The 20,734-nt window shown below is 41.0% G+C and overlaps 2 protein-coding genes across 2 annotated transcripts in view; one reads left to right on the forward strand and one right to left on the reverse strand.

Annotated features, from left to right (window-relative positions):
* The window catches only part of LOC138174635 (class I histocompatibility antigen, Gogo-OKO alpha chain-like), a 529,286-nt gene that overhangs the window by 496,528 nt on the left and 12,024 nt on the right, over positions 1-20,734 (reverse strand). The window lies entirely within an intron of this gene.
* Positions 1-20,734, forward strand: part of LOC138174636 (BOLA class I histocompatibility antigen, alpha chain BL3-6-like) — a 451,117-nt gene that overhangs the window by 133,263 nt on the left and 297,120 nt on the right. The gene's annotated exons all lie outside the window — the stretch shown is intronic.

The raw sequence follows: 20,734 nt of genomic DNA on the forward strand, positions 1-20,734 counted from the left end.
TTGTTCCTGAATTTCCAGCTCAGTCTGCCCTCCCTGGAAGATGCCCAATGGTTGCTTCTTTATGGCAGTTGGCATGATTAAGTCAGTTCCCTTTCCTTTCTAGACCCTGGCATTTCTCTCTTCCCAAAGGGGGGTGTTGGAATAGATGGTGTCTGGGAGCAGCTCCTGGCCTGAAATCCCATTTCAAGCAGAACATTAATGTAAGAATTCTTTGCTGTCAGAGCTGATTGAGAAGCCTTCATTGGCCAGGAGTGAAAAGTTACCATCCGGGTCATTCCAGGAGCGTCTTTCTTCTTGGGCTTGTGGGATGATTCATCTGTAGAAGTGAAGTGATGATTCTGTTTAGCTGGACGTGGCCGGTTAGGGGCTTCCTTGGATTTTGAGCCTCTCCACACTTAAAGAGCTATTCGTTTGGTTAAGCCTTCTAGTACAATTGTGTTTTTGCAGCTCTGGAGGAAAGTAAAGTGACTGGTCCAAGGTCACACAACTAGGTCGTAAGACAAGAAATATGAACCCAGAGACCCTAAGTAAAGGTCCAGCATACCTACCTCTGTGCCAGGCTGAGTCAATTATTCCTCAAAATCCTTGGAGAAACCCCTCTCCACTCCCCCGTGCCCACACAGGCATACTCCAAAGGTCAAGGGTTGGGCATCCCTTCTGTAGTCTGGTGTGGGGAGGGACCCTAACTGGGGCCCTAGATACCTCCTGAGGTGTCTCCAGCTGAGTGCCCTCTGGGGCTCTGGGGGCAGGGAGACCCTTGTCATCACACCTCACATGGGCCTGTGGTGTTGTGGTCAGGTGCAGCGGTGCCAGCCACCAGTCCTGGATAGAAGCCTCTTTAAGAACCTCCTCCCTTCTTTCCTTCATATCAAAGGTAATTCCTGAATTGCTCTTTCTCAGGTGCCTGGTCAAGGTTTCCTGAGCTCCTTGCTATTTGGAGGTAAATGTTTGCCTCCTTCCTTCCTCCCTCCCTCGTGCGTGTGCCTGCCCTGCCACCCACAAACAGTGGTTTAGTAAGGAGTCGATGGACCTGCCATCTGGGTTGGTGTCTGGGCATCACTGGTTTCCTTGTGATGGTTGCTGTAAGGCAGCTAGAACCTTTTCAGAAAGCAGTTACACCCTATGTAAATGTCGGCCTTTACTGAGCAAGACTGGAAATCTGGCCTCTGCCCATCTGCTGCCTGTGCCCCCAGTATTTTTGGTCTTTGATCTTTCTAAGAGACTCCCTGGGATCCTGTGTCAGTCCCCATCCAGAGAAGAGGCTTATTCGTTCCCAGGACCTTTGTCTTAACTCGAGCTTTCCATTAGGTTCTTGTCTCCATGTTCCTTCAGGTTTGTCACATGACTCTATTTGGTCAGCAGCCCAAGAACCAGTCTTTGTCTGGATGTGACCACAGGCAGTCAGACCTATTGATAAAGTAAGGACTTCCTAGGACCAGCTGGGAAGAAATGGAAACTAGAGAATGAAAGCCAAGGATATCCAAAGCTTCCGGGCACATAATGGCGTGCATGTGGTGGGAAGAAAGCTCAAGAGCCTCCATGTTCCTTTCTGTTCCCTGGGAATGTCACCGAAGGCAGAGGACCTGGCAGAATGGTCTTTCTGGCAGTCTCCTGAAGTGACAGGAAGCTGCAAGGCTTCAGGAAGGATTCCCTGAGGTGGGAATAAGCACAGAACTGGTTCTGTCATTGTCTAGAATGGGGGGCAAGCACTTTCCTTCAGGAGATCCACAGATGTCTAGCATACCCATGGGCCTCGCCTGCCATCCAGGGTCACGAGACCTAGAGAGCTTGGTGAGTGTTGGCTGGCGTGCGAATGCCCATTACCAGCCATAGAAGCTCTGAACAGGGCTGCCAGGTTTCTTCTTTTGGCAAGGAAGTGACCCTAAGCCAAGAGTCAGTCTGGACAGATCTATTTAAAAATGGCCCCCAAGACTTGTCCCCTCGTGTCTTCTTGGGGCTTGGCACTGGTTCCCTGGGTAGGCTCCCTAGCTGCCAGTTCCTGCAGGGAGGGAGAGAAAAGCCAGTCCTCAACCTTCTGTCAGCCCTGTCATCCTGTAAAGTCATTGAAGGCATACTGAGACTGGGGTAACACAAGACAGAGGCCTTGTAATGCCCGAGTCATCGTCTTTTGTGGGTTGTTTTCCTAGAAGCGTCTTCCAAATATTTTTAAGGGAATTTGTTCAAGAGAAAGCCAGGGTCAAGGAGTAACCTGGTCTGTTCAGATGGCATCCTACCACACATGACCATCCTTGGGCCACTGTTCTTTTGGTCACTCAGTCCAGTCTTTTGTCCCATACTGTCATCCTTGGTTTCCTGAGACCCATTCTTTCTGGGTCTGCTCAGGGCAGATCTTGGGTGTGTGTGTTTGACTTTGCATCTCTGTCTATCTGTTCTTGGGTTCACCTGGACCGTTCTCCAGGCAGCCTCTCAATCTTGATTACTTCCTGAAAGGGTCTGCTGACAAGGCCTTCTAGTCCAGGCTTCATTTGGGGGCCAGAAAGCGTGAGAAAGTGTTGGGTGGTGGTCTTCTGGTATGGAAGCAGAGCTATGGCCTCCTTTCATTATTAGTAAGGCATTTCCTGCTTGATTATGTGGTTTGGATGGGAAAGGAGGGATGCAGGCCCAGAGTTGAACAAGATAAGACCAAAGCTCTGCCATCAGAGCCCCTCTCTTCTCTCTCTCCCCCCAGAGAGCACCCATACTTCCCCATCCCCGCCTAAGGTTCAGCTTGGTTAGGTTAACCCTAACCCTAAGTGAGTATGACAAGGCTGTGTTTGGTCAACTTATTTAGCTTATATGCAGAGTGTGTCAAACAAAATTCCAGACTGGATGACTCAAAGCAGGAACTGAGGTCACTGAGAGGACTGTCAATGCCCTCAGATATGCAGATGATGGTACTCTGGCAGGAAAGGAAGGGCTATTAAGCCTCTGGAAGAGGAGAGTGTAAAGGTTGGCTTCAAGCTTCACATCCCAAAAGCTAAGATCTTGGCAATTTGTTCCATTCACTTCCTGACAAATAGAGGGAGATAAAATGGAAGCAGGGTCAGATTTCATATGCTCGAGCTCCAAGATCTCTGCAGACGGCGACTACAGCCAAGAAATGAAGACGCTCCTGGAAGAACAGCTGTAGCAAAGCCAGACAATGCACTAAAAAGAAGAGACCAAAGGTCATGTGCCAAAACCTATGGCATTGCTGGTGGCAAAGTAATCCTGAGAGCTGAACTCTAAGGAAAGCTGAGCACTGCAGAATCGAGGCTTCTGAACTCTGCTGCTGGAGAAGACTTTTGAGAGTACTTTGGACAGGAAGATCAAATCAACCCATACTTCAACTCAGGCTCCTCACTGAGGCCAAATGCTAAAGCTGAAGCTTACATACTTTGGCCACATGATGAGAACACAGGTCTCCTTGGAAAAGACCTTGATGTTCAAAAAAACTGAAGGCAAAAGGAGACAGAGGATTAGATGGAGAGTGTCACAGAAGAAATTAATATGAACTTGAACAGACTTTGAGGAAGCATGGAGGGCAGGAGGGCCTGGCATGCTGCGGCAAGTATGGCATGGGGAATCAGACATGAAGGAATTACAGAGGAAAGAGGCTGTTCCCTTGAATCCTTTCTCTGGTCAGGGTTTTAGGGTGGTTTATTTTCCTTTTGGATTCTCAGCAGTCTCATTCCAGGAGCAGGGCCAGGCGGTAGAAAGCTGCCAAGGACACCACAGGAGACCAGACTACTGAGGTGTCCTCATCACATCAATCAAGAATTTATTTCTAAATTAACCCAGAATTCCTTTCTAAATCCAACCCAAACTATTTCTAAAATCAACCCTAACCCTAAATGAGTGCTCATGGTACAATTGTCCATTGTGAGCACTGATCCCAGAAAGATGGTTATCACAAGGAAAAAGTGGAAAAAGATCACAAAAATGGAGTTGAACTAAAAACCAAATCTTATGAAAGTGGAAAGGAAAAGGGGGCGGGGGGAAGGCGAAACAAGGCTGAATTTGTTCCTGACTCTAACCCTAACCTTAGCTGAAAATTCCTTGCTAAACTCAACTCAAACCCTAAAGCTAAATTGGTTTCTAACCCTAACACTAAATGCTAATCCTAAATGTGTTTCTTACCCTAACCCTAAATTCGTGCTAACCTGAACCCTAATCCTCCAACTTCAACCCTAACCCCAATTCCAAGCTCCAATGGGCAGTTTTGGGAAGTCGATCCAGGATTCTGAAATACCTCCTATGTTTCTATTGCAAAAGCATCTTACCCCATGTGCTCTTTCTGTTGTGACGTTTCTCCCTTGCAGTCCTATCCTTCCCATCTTGCGCCCATGGCAGAGAGCCATCCCTTACAATGAAGAAATGTTTAGGAGAAAAATGAGCGCAGGAAAACCATTGAGGACACTGGCAGATTCTGACCTCTGATGCCATCCACATTCACCTGAGGCCCAATAACCTGACCCCCTCTCACACCCTGCAACAGTGGAGGGACAGGCGCCTTCTCAAATCTCTTCTTGGGGGCCAGTGTGGACTTTACTATTTCACAGCCTTCCATTTTCAGTAGTCTTATTCACATGGCTGCAGGCACTGAACTGTTTGCTGTTTGTCTAACTCTGCTCACTTCTTGTAAGCCTTCCAGCTGTTCCTCAGGCTCATCATTTGCACCAGCCCCATAATATTCCATTGCATTGATGGTTCGTGATTTGTTGAGTCATTCCCCATGTGATGGACTCCCCCTTTGTTTCCAGATCTTTGCTATCATGGAAGGTGCTGCTGTAGATATTTTGGTGCAAGTAGATCCTTCTTATCATACTTTGTAGCATATGCCTAACAGTGTATTATCTGGGTTAGAGGATGTGGACGTTTATATCGTTGGCATAACTCCAAAGTTGCTTTCTAGAATCGTTTGACCATTTCACAACTCCACCAATAATGTATTAGCATGTCCATCTTTATCTAAAACCTTCCAACAGTGACTATTCCCATATATTTGTTGTCTTTGTCAATTTGCTGAGTGTGAGGTAAAACCACATGGTTGTTTGCATTTTTTTTAAGTGATCTGCAGCATTCATTCAGATGGATGTTAAATTTTCAATGCTTTGGGAACTGTTTGTTCATCTTCATCAAACTTACTTTCTGTAAGCTATCTCTGTATGTTGTATCAGACCCCTTTCTCAGATCAGATACAAAGCTGTCTTCCCATTGATTGTTTCCCTTGTTCTGTGTGTTTTCTTTGTGGAAAAGTATTCCAGTTTTATGTAATCACCATTTCCTACTGGATCCTTTGTAATTACTTCTGTTTTTGATTGTTGGTATAGAATTTACCTCCTTTACTGTCCACATCTCTGAAAAGCATCTGATCTTTCTCTTATATTCATTGGAATCCTTTTTGCTGTTCAGGTCACATCTCCATTTTGAACTTATTGTGGATATTAATTTAAGGTATTGGTCTATAGCCCAACTGCTTTCTAGCTTTCCAGTAGCTCTTCTCAAATAGGGAATTCTCTACTAGAAAAATTATGCTTAGGGGTTTAGTGAATGCTGAGCAATGAGGCTGAAGACCAATCCTTCTAAAGTTTTAACAAACATTTTGTTTTTCCATGCAGGTGTGAACAGATCAAGGTTTTTCCTTTTATCCTTTATTCTTCCCAAGCTACCGCTGTGAGGTGGGGAGGGAGAGCACGACTAGAAGGGTGGGATGCTAGGGCTGCTGCAGGGCAGTACCCACCCCTACTCTCTGCCCACACAAGTGTGAGGGAGCCCTCTGTGGGTGCTGGGAGCAGACACAGAATCCACCACTCTGCCAGGTGGCCAGAGGGTCAGAGCCTCCTCTCCTCAAAGATAGGATGGTGGGGGGGGGGTCCTAAACCAGGGTGCTGGTAAGGAGGCAGTCATGGAAAAAATCTTCCCTAGCCTCACTAGTGACTGGTGTAAGGTGGACCTGTTACCTGGCTCCTACTCAGATAGCTTGCTTGTTCAGCCATTTGTCAGTCACATCCAACTCTCTGTGACCCCTGGAGTGGACAGAGGCAGATGCAAGATGGCAGAGCAGAAGCAGGAAATTCTGTGAGCTCCCCCCACAACCACCTCCAATAGCTGTAAAATATGACTCTAAACAAATTTTAGAGCTACAGAAGCCACAAAGTGACAGAGAGGAACAAATCTCCCGCTTAAGGCAGCCTGGAAAGCAGACAGGAAGGGTCCATTTCACTATGCTGGGAGCCTAGCAAAGTCCCCAGAGTCCCATGGTTCTATCCCCAGGGTGGCCCCAACCAGCATCACAGAACAGCCATAGCAGACTTCAGGAGAATGAATCACCAGCAGCTGTGGCAGTTTTCACACTTCCCAACCCATAAACACCAAAGACAAAGTAAAAGGTCAGTGTGGAACTCTGTTGGGACAGGGGGAAGGAAGAGCACAGTCCAGCCCCTGCCTCCAGGGTGAGAAGCGGCAGGGGTGCGGCAGCTGCCAAGGCTGCCGTATGGCTGCCTCTGCAGCTCTTGGCCTGCAGACAGTAGGAGGACCAAGCAAGCATTCAGACGGTGATTACTCTTGCTTTGACCTGCTTGGATCTTGGTTGCTGTCTTGGGTGGTGGTCCAGACACCAGTGTGGTGTCTGCAGAAAGGGCACCCTCCTCAGACCTCTGACAACATTTGCAAAAACCTCAGCAATTTGGGACAAAGCTCTCTCCACTCTGGAAGCAGAGTTCTACCATGGCAAAGAGCTCAAAAGTCGACTAATTGGCTGGCAAGATGAGCAAGCACAGGAAGCACAATCAGACCATAGAATCCTTTTTGGGGACAAAAAAGATCAAAGCATGGAACCAGAAGAAGTCAACAAAGTCAAAACTCCTGCATCAAAAGCTTCCAAGAAAAAATGTGAACTGGTTACAGGCCATGGAGGAGCTCCAGAAGGATTTTGAAAATTAAGTAAGAGAAATGGAGGAAAATTTGGGAAGAAAAATAAGAATGATGCAAGAAAATCTGAAAAGCAAGTAACCAGCCTGCTAAAGGAGACCGTAAAAATACTGAAGAAAATAACACCTTAAAAATAGACTAACTCAAATGGCAAAAGAGGCCCAAAAAGCCAATGAAGAGAAGAAGGCCTAAAAAAGTCAAACTGCCCAAATGGAAAAGGAATTTCAAAAACTCATTGAAGGGAATAATTTCTTCAAAATTAGGGAGGAGTCAGTGGAAGCTAATGACTCTGAGAAAGCAAGATACTATAGAACAGATCCAAACAAATGAAAAAAAAATAGAAGGTAATGTGAAATATTTCATTGGGAAAAAAAATTGACATGGAAAATAGATCCAGGAGAGATCATTTTAAAATTATTGGACTTCCTGAAAGCTATGATCAAAAAAAGAGTCCAGACACCATCTTTCTAGAATTTCTCAAGGAAAATTGCCCTGATATTCTAGAACCAGAGGGCAAAATAAAAATGGAAACAATTCATGAATCACCTCTTGAAAAAATCCTGAAAAGAAAACTGCTAGGAATATCATAGCCAAATTCCAGAGTTGCCAGGTCAAGGAGAATATATTGCAAGCAGTCAGGAAGAAACCATTTGAGTATTGTGGAAACACAATCAGGATAAGACAAGACCTAGCAGCTTCTACATCAAGGGATGGAAGAACTTGGAAAGTGATATCCTGGAGGTCAAAGGAACTAGGATTAAAACTAAGAATCACCTACCCAGCAAAACTGAGTATAATGTTTCAGGGGAAAATGTGGTCATTCAGTGGAATAGAGGACTTTCAAGCATTCTTGATGAAAAAACCAGAGCTGAATAGAAAATTTGACTTTCCAGTACAAGAAGCAAGAGAAGCAGGAGAAGGTAAACAGGGAAAAGATATAATAAGGAACTTATTAAAGTTGAACTATTTACATTCCTACATGGAAAAATGGTAATTGTAACTCATGAGACTTTTCTCAGTATGAGGATAGTTGAAGGGAATATATATGAGTATGTATACATACATATGTATGTAGTATAGGAAGCTGTATGTGTTTGTGTGTGTATATGTGTGGGTGTGTATATGTGAGTGCCTGCATGTGTGTGTAAATGTATACATGGAGAGAGGGCATAGGATCAGTTGAATAGGAAGGGGTGATATCTAAAAAATAAAATTAAGAAGTGAGAGAGGAATATAATGAGAGAAGGAGATGGAGAGAGATAGAAGAAGGTAAATTATCTCATATAAAAAAGGCAAAAGAAAACTGTTACAATGGAGGGGAAGAGCAGGAAGGTGAAGGGAAAGGGTCAACCTTACTCTCATTGAATTTGGTTTAAGGAGGGAATAACTTAGACCCTCAATTGGGTATGTTACCCTACAGGAAAGTAGGGGGGAAAGGGATAAAAAAGGAAGATGATAGAAGGGAGGGCAGACTTGGGGGGAGGGTAGTTAGAAGCACACACTTTTGAAAAGCAAAAGGGTTAAAATAGAAAATAGAATAAGTGGGGGGTGGAATAGGATGGAGGGAAATATAGTTAGTCTTTCACAGTATATCTACTGTGGAAACCTTTTACGTAACTACACATGTACATCCTATATTGAATTGCTTATCTTCCCAGTAGAGAGGGAGAGAAAATTTGAAACTCAAGGACTGTGTAACTGAACGTTGTAAACTAAAAGTAAATAAACAAACCTTTTTTTTTTAAGAACAAATTAAAACCCCCAATAAACACCAACTTGGAAATCCTGAAAATCAGAAGAGAGATTGATAAAATTGATAGTGAGAAAATCATTAATAAATAAAATGAGAAGCTGGTTTTATTAAAAAGAAAGCAATAAAATAGATTAACTATTGGTCAATTTGATTTTAAAAAGGAAAGAAGAAAACCACATTACCAATATCAAAAACGAAAGGGGTGAACTCACCACTAATGAAGAGGAGATTAAGACAACTGTTAGGTGATATTTTACCCAATTATATGTCAATAAATTTGACTATCTAAATGAAATTAATGTCAACAAAAATATAAATTACCCAAATTAATAATAGAAGAAATAAAATAAATAACCCAATCTCAGAAAAAAAAGGAATTGACAAGCCATCAATAAACTTTCTAAGAAAACAATCACACAGTTCTCTATATGTTTGAGAAATGAGACCTTTAGGGGCAGCTAGGTGGTGCAGTGAAGAGAGCACTGGCCCTGGAGTCAGGAGGACCTGAGTTCAAATACAGCCTCAGACACTTAACACAAAAACTAGCTGTGTGACCTTGGGCAAGTCACTTAACTTAATTGCCCTCCAAAAAAGCAGAGAGAGAGAGAGAGAAATGAGACCTTTATCAGAGAATCTTGCTTCAAAATTTTTTCAGTTCCTATTGCTAACTGTATTTGCTTCCATCCTATTCCCTACTTGTTTATTCTATTCTCTCTCCCCTTTCACTCTGAGTCTCCTCAAAACTACCCCATCGCCCAATCTTCTATCACTAAGCCCCTATTCTCTTATCCCCTTCTCCTTCTACTTTCCTGTAGGGTAATATAGATTTCTAAATTTCTAAATATAGATTTAATTTAATCTAAATTCTAAATATAGATTTCTAAAATTTCCCAATTATGTGTGTATGTTATTCTCTCTTTGAGTCAATTCTGATGAGAGTAAGGCCCACTCACTCCCCCTCACCTTCCCCTTTCCCCACTCCACTGTAAAAATTTTTTTTCTTGTCTCTTTTATGTGGGTTGATTTACCCCACCTCTACCTCTACCTTTCCCTCAGTACATTCTTCTGTCTCTTACCCCTTAATTTTATTTTTTAGATTTAACTCACATCTGTGCCCTTTATCTATCTATATCTATATAAATATAGATATATAGATATAGTCCCTCTAACTACCCTAATAATGAGAAAAGTCTTACGAGTTACAAATATCTTCTTGCCATGGAAGAACAAAAACAATTTAACCTTATTAGGTCCCTTAAGATTTCCCTTCCTCATTTGCCTTTTTATGCTTCACTTGAGTCCTGTATTTGAAAATCAGCTTTTCCATGCTGGTATTTTCATCAAGAATACTTGAAAATCACCAGTCAGATTGGCTAAGATGACAAAACAGGAAAATGACAAATGCTGGAGAGGATGTGGGCAAATTGGAACACTAATGCATTGTTGGTGGAGTTGTGAACTGATCCAGCCGTTCTGGAGAGCAATCTGGAATTATGCCCAAAGGGCTATAAATACGTTCATACCCTTTGATCCAGCAATACCACTCCTAGGGTTATATCCCCAAAAGATCATAGAAATGGGAGAAAGACCCATATGTACAAAAATGTTTATAGCAGCTCTTTTTGTGGTGGCAAAGAATTGGAAATTAAGGGGGTGCCCATCAATTGGGGAATGACTGAACAAGTTGTGGTATATGCATGTTATGGAATACTATTGTGCTATAAGAAACGAGGAGCAGGCAGTCTTCATATTTACCTGGAGAGGCTTAAAAGAACTGATGCTGAGTGAGAAGAGTAGAGCCAGGAGAAATTTGTACACAATTACAGACATGATGTATGTGTGATGACCAACTTTGATAGACTGGACTCTTCTCAGCAATGCAGTGATATAAGTCAATACCAAAGACTCATGATGGAGGGAAATGTGTGCATCCAGAGAAAGAACTAGAAAGAACTAAGTTTATATCCAGGTGGAAGCAAAATACCTGATGTTTTTCATTCTCTTATTTGGTTTTATATCCTCTTTACCATTTTTCATTCCAGCTGGTACAATCTGTCCTTATAACCTGACCAATGTATAATGTGAAAGTATTTACAGATCCTATACTTGACTATAAGCCGCCATGGGGGGGAGGGGAGGGAGGGAGACAATATGTGAAATTCAAGGAATTGTGGAATTGAATCCTGTAAACTAAAAAGAAACAAACAAATTAATACAAAAAAAAAGAATACTTGAAAGTCCTCTATTTTGTTGAATATCCTTTTCTTCTCCTGAAGGATTATATCTAGTTTTGCTGAGTAGGTGATTCTTAGTTGTAATCTTAGTTTCTTTGCCCTATGAAATATCATATTCCAAGTCATTTTATTCTTTTTTTTTAAAGCAATTGGGGTTAAGTAACTTGCTCAAGGTTACACGGCCAGTGATTTCTGGGTGTGGTGCTGAGTATCTGAGCCCGGGATTCGATCCAGGTCATCCCAACACTGGAGCCGGTGCTCTTACTCACTGATCCACCTGGCCGCCCCTAAGCAATTGGGGTTAAGTAACTTGCTCAAGGTTACACGGCCAGGTGTTTCTGGATGGGTGCTAAGTGTCTGAGCCCGGGATTCGATCTCCAGGTCTTCTCAACACTGGAGCCGGTGCTCTTACTTGCTGTGCTACCTGGCCGCCCCTAAGTCATTTTATTCTTTAATGTAGAAGCTGCTAAATCTTGTGTTATCCTAACTGTAGCTCCACAAAGCTTGAATTATTTCTTTTTGACTGCTCACAACATTTTTTCCTTGACCTGGGAACTCTGGAATTTTTACTATAATATTCCTGGTAGTTTTAATTTTGGGATCTCCTTCAGGAGGTGATTGGTGGATTCTCTGAATTCCTATTTTACCTATTCATTCTAAAATATCAATGCAGATTTCCTTGATAATTTCTTGAAAGATGATGTCTGGGCTCTTTTTTTTCTCATGGCTTTCAGGTAGTCCAATCATTTTTAAATGATTTCTCCTGGATCTGTTTTCCAGATCTGTTGTTTTTCCAATGAGATAATTCACATTATTTCCTTTTTTCCTGATTCTTTTGGTTTTGTTTTATTGTTTCTTGATTTCTTCTAAAGTCCTTGGCTTCCAATTGCTCAATTCTAATTTTGAAGGAATTATTTTCTTTAATTAATTAGTTCTTAGTTTTCAACATTCTGTTCTGTAAGATTTTAAATTCTGAATTTTCTCCCCTTCCCTCCCTTCTTCCCTCCCCAAGATGGCATGCAATCTGATATAGGCTTTACATATACATTCATATTTAACATATTTCACATTAGTCATGCTATAAAGAAGAATTAGGCTCAATGGGAGGAATCACAAGAAAGAAGATGAGAGAGAGAGAGAGCAAACAGTATGCTTGGATCTACATTCAGTCTCCATAGGTCTTTTTATGGATGTGGATAGCATTTTCATCATGGGTCTTTTGGAGTTCTCTCAGATCCTTGCATTGCTGAGTCTATCTTCATCATACAGAGTTGCTGTTAGTGTGTACAATGTTCTGCTGATTCTGCGCACTTCACTCAGTCTAACTTCATGTAAGTCTTTCCAGGTTTTTTCGAAATCCATCTCATCATTTCTTATAGAACAATAGTATTCAAATAAATTCATGTATTGCAACTTGTCCAGTCATTCCCTGACTGATGGGCATTCCCTCAATTTCTTATTCTTTGCCACCACAAAACATATGGCTATAACTATTTTTGTATATGTAGGACCTTTTCCTATTTTTATATTCTCTTTGGAATACAGACCTAGAAGTGATATTGCTGGGTGTATATATATTCTTTTATACACATCTTCTTTTGGGACTTTTCTGACTGATGTCTCTACCACGTCCCTGAATTGGGTACCTTTTCCCCACCAAGATTCTTTTTGATCCCTGTCTTTTGTGTTGTCTTCTTCTGTTTATTGCCAGGCTAAGGGAATAAAAAAATCTAGAATCTGCTATGTGAAGCATCCCCAAAGAAAACAAAAGACAGAAGAATAGGTTGGGAAAACAAATACACAAAAATGAAGGACAACCTAGAAGAAAAGAAAAAAACAATAACATTCAAAAAAAAAATCTGTCCCTTACCCATGCAAAACATACTGAACTCAAAGACAAGGTGTACAGAGACAACCTAAGTATCATAGGTCTCCCTGAAGGGCACAATTGGGTAAAAACAAACAAACAAAATGACGCTATCATGAAGGAAATAATAACATCGGAACAGAGATAATGAAATTCAAATTCAAAGAATTCACAGATCACCTACAAAAAAACTCCAAATGTGGGTACACATATGTTTGTATATTAGAAATCAAATTAACTAATTTTGTATCTTGGCTTGTATCCTGTTTTTTTTTCTTTTAATTAATTAGTCTTACTTCAGTATGCTGAATTTAAGACTTAGGAGAATTACTTCTAATTTGTCAAAGATTTCCCTAGATTTAAGAAATCCAAGGCTTGTCAGTGAGGGTGGAAGTTTGGGTAAGGACCTTCCGAGCTTATAAGGGGTATATCTCCTTTTTTTCTAAACTGTCACATGTTTATGACACCAAATATAAAGTGACATAAAATTCTCCACAACTTCACTCCCAAGACATCCTTCTAGATAGATTATTCAGGGCCGCCCTGCACATTCTGATCTAGTCAAATTGGCATTCTAGGTGGTCCTCCCAGAAGGTAATGAATGTGCTATTTTTGTTGCTGTTTGACCTTCGGTTTTGAAGAGGGCCAATGGGATGATGTTTTGAATTGGAAGTGACTTGGATTTAAGCAAGGCAGATTTGCACAGAATTGTTGACCTCACTCTCCCTTCCAGAGTTATAGAAGTCCTGTGGCAAGACACAGGTCAAAACATCCAGAGATGGCCCTGGATGTATTGGATGACATTGGGATCTTTGATGTCTGACCAATCTCTAAGCACTCCACAGGAACTGCTTCAGCCATCTTCATGCCTGTTGTCAAAAACTGTTCTCATCCTTCCATTCCATCTGGGGAAGTCTTCACATGTTTGGGGTAGACATCCCCCTAACTCACTGACAGATTTGAGGCCTGTTGGTTATACTCAACCTGGCATGGTTCATCTGCTAAGATGATATTTCCAGGGTGTGGCTACAGCTCCTCAGAGTGATTATTCGGTAGTAGGTGGACACCAAAGGTGGGTGAGCAGACGTGTATGATGAAGCCTATGGGGTATGCAAAGAACACTAGCACCTATGCTGTGAGGGTCTATTTTTACTTTATAGTACAAAGCTCTTGTCTGTGTACTAATTTGCCCCCCAAACCAGGACTGAATTTCCTCATCACCTCCATGTGTTAGGGTGAGTAGTTTCTTTCAAAGTCTTGCTCAAGTGATACCTTGAACATCAGACTTTGGTTGATACCCCAATGTGCTTACTGACCTTAGGTCTTTTGTGTATATTGTGCTGGTTTCAGCATCAATGAAGCTGGGGTTCAACTCCTACCTTAAAAACCTAGTGGCTGGATGACCCTGGGAATGTCACTTAATGTCAAAATTGCAGAGAAGGTTCTGATATGTAGAGGCAGCTTTCTCATAAGAGGTTCCCTATATCAATGAAATCACAGATCCCCCCTTATTCCACCCCCAAATGTGGATACACTTATGTATATTTTATCTCATCCAGGATCAGGTAAGATAGTTGAGGGAAATGTTTAAGATTTTGTTGCTATGTCCCTAACACCTAGCATGGTGTCTAGCATGTGAAGAGTGGTGGATAATTTATAATAACTAAGAAAACACAATTTAAAATATACAATATGTTTAGCAAAACAGGTGTAATAAACAGGTCAATGGAATACCAAGTCAATCCAAAGACCCTGAAATTTTAATATGGTAAAAAAAGCAATTAGGCAAATAAGACCAACGATTGGAAGAAAGATTAGGGGCTTTTTAAGTTCGGAGGAGGGAGGATGGAGTTTTGATCAAGTTGGGAGGGATGAGGGATAAGTACATTTTGTCTCTTTTTCATTTTTTTAGTTTACATCATTCATTTCCACAAGATTTTGAGTTACAAATTTTCTCCCCATTTTTCCCCCACCCACCACCCCAAAATAGCAATCCCACTGAATATCCCCTTCCCCAATCTGCTCTCTCCCATATCATCCCCCATACCCCCTCTGACTTTCCAGAAAGGCACGATGGATCTCTATGCCCCAGTGCCTGCATATCTTATTTCCCAGTTGCATTTAAAGTAATAGTAATAATAGTGTGTGTATATATATATATATATATATTTAAACATTTGATTTTAAAACTTTGAATTCCAGATTCTCTCCCTTCCTCCCTTGTCACCCACCCTTACTGGGAAGATGAGCATTTCAAAATAGGTTATATACGTGTAGCTATATAAAACATTTCCATAGTGTATATATTGTAAAAGACTGACTATATTTCCCTCCATCCTATCCCACTCCCCACTTGTTCTGTTCTCTACTTTGATCCCACCCCTTTTCAAAAGTTTGTGCTTCCAAGTTCCCTCCCCATCCTCCTTTCCATTGTCCCCTCTCTCATCCCCTTCCCCCCTACTCTCCTGTAGGGTGAGATACCCTATTTAGTGTGTATGTCATTCCCCCCTTAAGCCAAATTCAATGAGAATAATGTCGACCCATTCCCTTTTGACTTCCTGTTCTTCCCCTCCATTGTAACAGTTTTCCCTTGCCTCTTCTATATGAAATAATTTACCCCATTCTATCTCTCCCCATCTCCTCTCATTATATTCCTCTCTCATGTCTCCATTTCACCTCTTAAGAATCATCTCTTCCTATTCAATGGGTCATTTGCCCTCTTTCTATGTATATATGTACACATATATACACACTTTCACATATGTATTCATATGCCCATATACCCTCCTATATAGACATACACACACTTTTCTATTTCCTTCAAAACTATTCTCAGATTGAGAAGTTTCATAAGTTACAATTATTGTTTTTCCATGTAGAAATCTTAATAGTTCAACTTTGATAAGTGACTTATAATTTCTTTTCCTTGTTTACCTTCTCATGCTTCTCTTGCTTCTTGTATCTGGATGTTAAATTTTCTATTCAACTCTGGTTTTTTCATCAAGAATGATTGAAAGTCCTCTATTTCACCGAATGACCATATTTTCCCCTGAAACATGATACTCAGTTTTGCTGGGTAGGTGCATCTTGGTTTTAATGCCAGCTCCTTTGCCCTCTGGAATATCATATTCCAAGCCCTTTGATCCCTCAGTGTAGAAGTTGCCAGATCCTGTTTGTGTTATCCTGATTGTGTTTCCACAGTATTCAAATTGTTTCTTCCTGGCTGCTTGTAAAATTTTCTCTTTGATCTGGGAATTCTGGAACCTGGCTATAATATTCCCAGGAGTTTTCTATTTGGGATCTTTTTCAGGAGGTGATTGGTAGATTCTTTCAGACTCTATTTTGCCCTCTGGTTCTAAAACATCAGGGCAATTTTCCTTGAGAATTTCCTGAAGGATGATTTCTAGGTTCTTTTTTTGATCATGGCTTTCAGGTAGTCCAATATTTTAAAATTATGTCTCCTGGATCTATTTATCAGATCAGTGGTTTTTCCAATGGGATATTTCACATTGCCTTCTATTTTTTCATTCTTTTGGATGTTTAATAAAATCTAATTAGTATATATATATAAATTATATATAAATCCATCTGGCCCTGGGAATTTTTTTTTTAGGGAGTTCATTGATGGCTTGTTCAATTTCTTTTTTCTAAGATTGGGTTACATAATTATTTCATTTCTTCTATTAACTGAGGTCATTTATATTTTTGTAGATATTCACCCATTTCATTTATATTGTCAAATTTATTGACATATAGTTGGGGAAAATAGCTCCTAACAATTGTCTTTATTTCCTCTTCACTGGTGATGAATTTACACCTTTCATTTTTTTTTTTTATTTTTAGTTTTCAACATTCATTTCCACAAGATTTTGAGTTACAATTTTTTCTTCCCATCTTTCCCCTACCCCTACTTCAAAATAGCAAGCCTACTGAATACCCCTTTCCCCAATCTCTTCTCTCTTGTACCCCCTTCAATCCCCTAGCTTTCTAGTAGGGCAAGATGGGTTTCTATACCCCAGTAGCTGTATATCTTATTTCCCAGTTGTACATAAAAAGCAAAATTTTAAATATTTATTTTTAAAACTTTGGGTTCCAGATTTTTCCCCTCCTTTCCTCCTTCCCCTCCTCCACTGGGAAGATAAGCAATTTAATATAGATTGTACTTATGTAGTTACCCAGATCATTTCCATAGTAGTTATATTGTGAAAGACTAATTATATTTCCCTCCATCCTATCCCACCCCCACTTATTCTATTTTATGCTTTCACCCTATCCTTTTTCAAAAATATTTACTTCTAACTACCCTCTCCCCCAATCTGCCCTCCCTTCTATCCTCCCCCCTCTTATCCCCTACTCCCCTATTTTCCTGTAGGGTAACATACCCAATTGAGTGTGTGTTATTCCCTCCTTAGGCCAAATTCAATGAAAATCAGGTTGCCCCATTCCCTTTCACCTTACTGCACTTCCCCTCCATTGTAACAGTTTTCTCTTTCCTCTTTTATATGAGATAATTTACCGCAATCTATCACTCCCTTTCTTCTTCTCCCAATAAATTCCTCTCTCACCTCTTAAGTTTATTTTTTTGATATCATCCCTTCATATTCATCTCACCCTGTGCCCTCTATGTATACACGAACATACAAATGCCCACAGTTATATATATACACACACATACATCATCCTATACATACATATGTATGTACACACACACACATATATTCCCTTCAGCTATCCTCATACTGAGAAAAGTCATATGAGTTACATTTATCATTTTTCCATGTAGGAATGTAAATAGTTCAACTTTAATAAGTTCCTTATGATTTCTTTTTCCTGTTTACCATCTCATGATTCTCTTGTTCTTGTATTTGAGAGTCACATTTTCTGTTCAGCTCAGGTTTTTTTCATCAAGAATGTTTGAAAATCCTCTATTTCATTGAATGACCATTTTTTTCCCTGACAGCATTATACTTAGTTTTGCTGGGTAGGTGATTCTTGTTTTTAGTCCTAGCTCCTTTCAGAGTCTTGAGTTAACCTGATTGTGTTTCCACAATACTCAACTTTTTTTCCTGACTTCTTGCAGTATTTTCTCCTTGACTTGGGAACTCTGGAATTTAGCAATTTATTCCTAGGAGTTTTCTTTTTGGGATCTTTTTCAAGAGGCAATCAGCGAATTCTTTCTATTTCTATTTTGCCCTCTGGTTCTAGAATATCGGGCCATTTTGCTTGAGAATTTCTTGAAATATGGTGTGTATGCTTTTTTTTCATCATGGTTTTCAGGTAGTCCAATAATTTTGAAATTATCTCTCCTGGACCTATTTTCCAGGTCAGTGGTTTTTCCAATGATATGTTTCACATTGCCTTCTATTTTTTTAATTTGTTTGTATCTGTTTTACAGTATCTTGATTTCTCATAAAGTGATTAGCTACCAATTGCTCCAAGATAATTTTGAAGGAGTTATTCTCTTCAGTGTGTTTTTGAAATTACTTTTCCATCTGGCAAATTCAGCTTTTTAAAAGCACTCTTCTCCTCATTGGCTTTTTGAGCCTCTTTTGCCATTTGTTTTACTCTATTTTTTTTAAAGCAATCAGGGTTAAGTAACTTGCTCAAGGTTACATGGCCAGTTATTTCTGGGTGTGGTGCCAAGTATCTGAGGCTGGATTTGATCCCCAGGTCATCCCAACACTGGAGCTGGTGCTCTTACTCGCTGAGCCACCTGGCTTCCCCTAAGCAATTGGGGTTAAGTAACTTGTTCAGGGTTACACAGCCAGGTGTTTCTGGGTGGATGCTAAGTGTCTTAGCCCGTATTCCATCCCCAGGTCATTCCAAAACCAGAGCCGGTGCTATTACTTGCTATGCTACCAGGCCGCCCCAAGTTACTCTATTTTTTTAAGGTGTTATTTTCTTCAGTGTATTTTTGAGTGTCTTTTAGCAGGCTTTTGACTCACTTTTCATGATTTTCTTGAACCATTCTCATTTCTCTTCCCATTTTTTCCTCCACTTCTCTTACTTGATTTTCAAAATCCTCCCTGAGCTCCTCCATGGTCTGTAATCAGTTTATATTTTTTCTTAGAGGCTTTTGATGCAGGAGTTCTGACTTTGCTGTCTTCCTCTCGCTCCATGCCTTGATCCTTTTTGTCCCCCAAATAAGGATTCTATGGTCTGTTTCTGCTTCTGTTGCTTGCTCATATTGGCAGTTAATTACTTGACTTTTGAGCTCTCTGCCATGGTTGAACTCTGCTTCCACAAAGGAGAGAGCTATGTCCCAAATCACTGGGACATGTGATGCTGCTGGAGCTATTAGATGGGCACACTCTCTATAGCCTCCACATACTCTGGCTGACTGGTCACACACCCCAGGACCACACCCAAGACCCTGATATATATCCAAGCAGGTTAAAGCAAGAGCAATGACCCTGTGAAGGGTCACTTGATCCCCCTACAATCTACAGGCTAGTAGCTCTGGAAGCAGCCACATGGCAGCAGCTGCAGCCCCCTCACCTCCTTTGCTTCTCGCTCCAGGGTTACCAGCCAGACTACACTCTTCTATCTCCCCCTGGACCAAGCAAGTTCCACACTGACCTTTTACTTTATATTTGGCATTTATGGATTGAGAGTCTGGAACCGCTACAGATGCTGGTGATTTACTCTTGTGAAGGCTACTGCAGCTGCAGCTGGTCAGACCATCCTGGGGCTAAAACTTCGACTCTGGCAGGATGGGGCTCCAGTCCCAGCACACTGCGATGGACCCTTCCTGCCGGCCTCTTGGGCTTCCTTCAGCAGGAGAGCTGTTTCTCTCTGTCACTTCATGGGTTTAGTAGCTCTAAAGTTTGTGCAAAGTCATCTTTTACATGTATTTGGAGGAGGTGGAAGCTGGAGCAGCCAGGGAAATGTTGTTTCAACTCCATCATCTTGGCTAAGCCCCCCACACGTTTCATTTTTGATACTAATAATTTGATTTTCTTCTTTCCTAAAAAGTGTTATTGTGTCAAATCAGTCTTAAGCCTCAGCAACATGGACCTTAAGGAATCGTCTCTTACCCTTCCCCCCTACCCTGCTTCATACTCCTGAAACCTATATAAACTTTGTATATTATTTGTTCATTTCATTTAGATTGTCAAATTTATTGGCATACAGTTGGGCAAAATAATTATAATTTCCCATTCATTGGTGGTGAATTCACTCTTTTCATTTTTGATACTGATAATTTGGTTTTTTTAAATCAAACGAACCAAAGTTATACGTACTTTTAATGGCTTTTCCCCATAAATCCAGCTCTTAGTTTTACTTATTAATTCAATAGTTTTCTTACTTTCAATTTTATTAATCTGTCCCTTGATTTTCAGAATTTCTATTTTGGTGTTTAATTGGGGATTTTTAATTTGTTCTTTTTCTAACTTTTTCAGTTATATGCTGTGATAGTAATGGCAATTAAAGATTCCCCTGTATTGGCTTGGTTTTCAAATTGATTGTGTTAAAACCCAGAGCTTGTTAATCCCACCTGTGGGATGGACTTGTTGATGTGAAAAGAAAGTCCTGAACTGGGAGGAGCTGGTGACATAGATTTGGAGAGACAAGAGAGAGGCGGAAGATCTTTTTGGAAGCAGCACCTGGTGGAGAGAGAGAGACTAAGAGAATTGCTGGTGGCCACTTTGAATTGCCCTGGACTTTTGAGACCTGCCCCCTGAGCTGCCAAGGACTGAGGAGACATGGCTGTTTTGCTGGTACTTTGTCTGTCTGTTTTGATGTTATTTTGCCAGATTTGTCCACTGGTGAAAGACAGTCCTTTTGTTGAAGAAGTCCTGGAACCTGGCTGTTCACTAAGAAGCCCTGAGACTGTCCTGCAGACAGAGAGTGAATACTGTCCACTGGTGAAGGACAGTGCTGTTCTTGCAGGGGTCTGGAGACTGTCCTGCAGACAGAATGAATACTGTCCACTGGTGAAGGACAGTGCTGTTGTTGCAGGGGTCT

The sequence above is a fragment of the Petaurus breviceps genome, unplaced genomic scaffold, assembly GCF_028583685.1.
Source record: "Petaurus breviceps papuanus isolate PSGF00001 unplaced genomic scaffold, PetGlider_PUasm1.0 689, whole genome shotgun sequence".
NCBI classification, from domain to species: domain Eukaryota; kingdom Metazoa; phylum Chordata; class Mammalia; order Diprotodontia; family Petauridae; genus Petaurus; species Petaurus breviceps.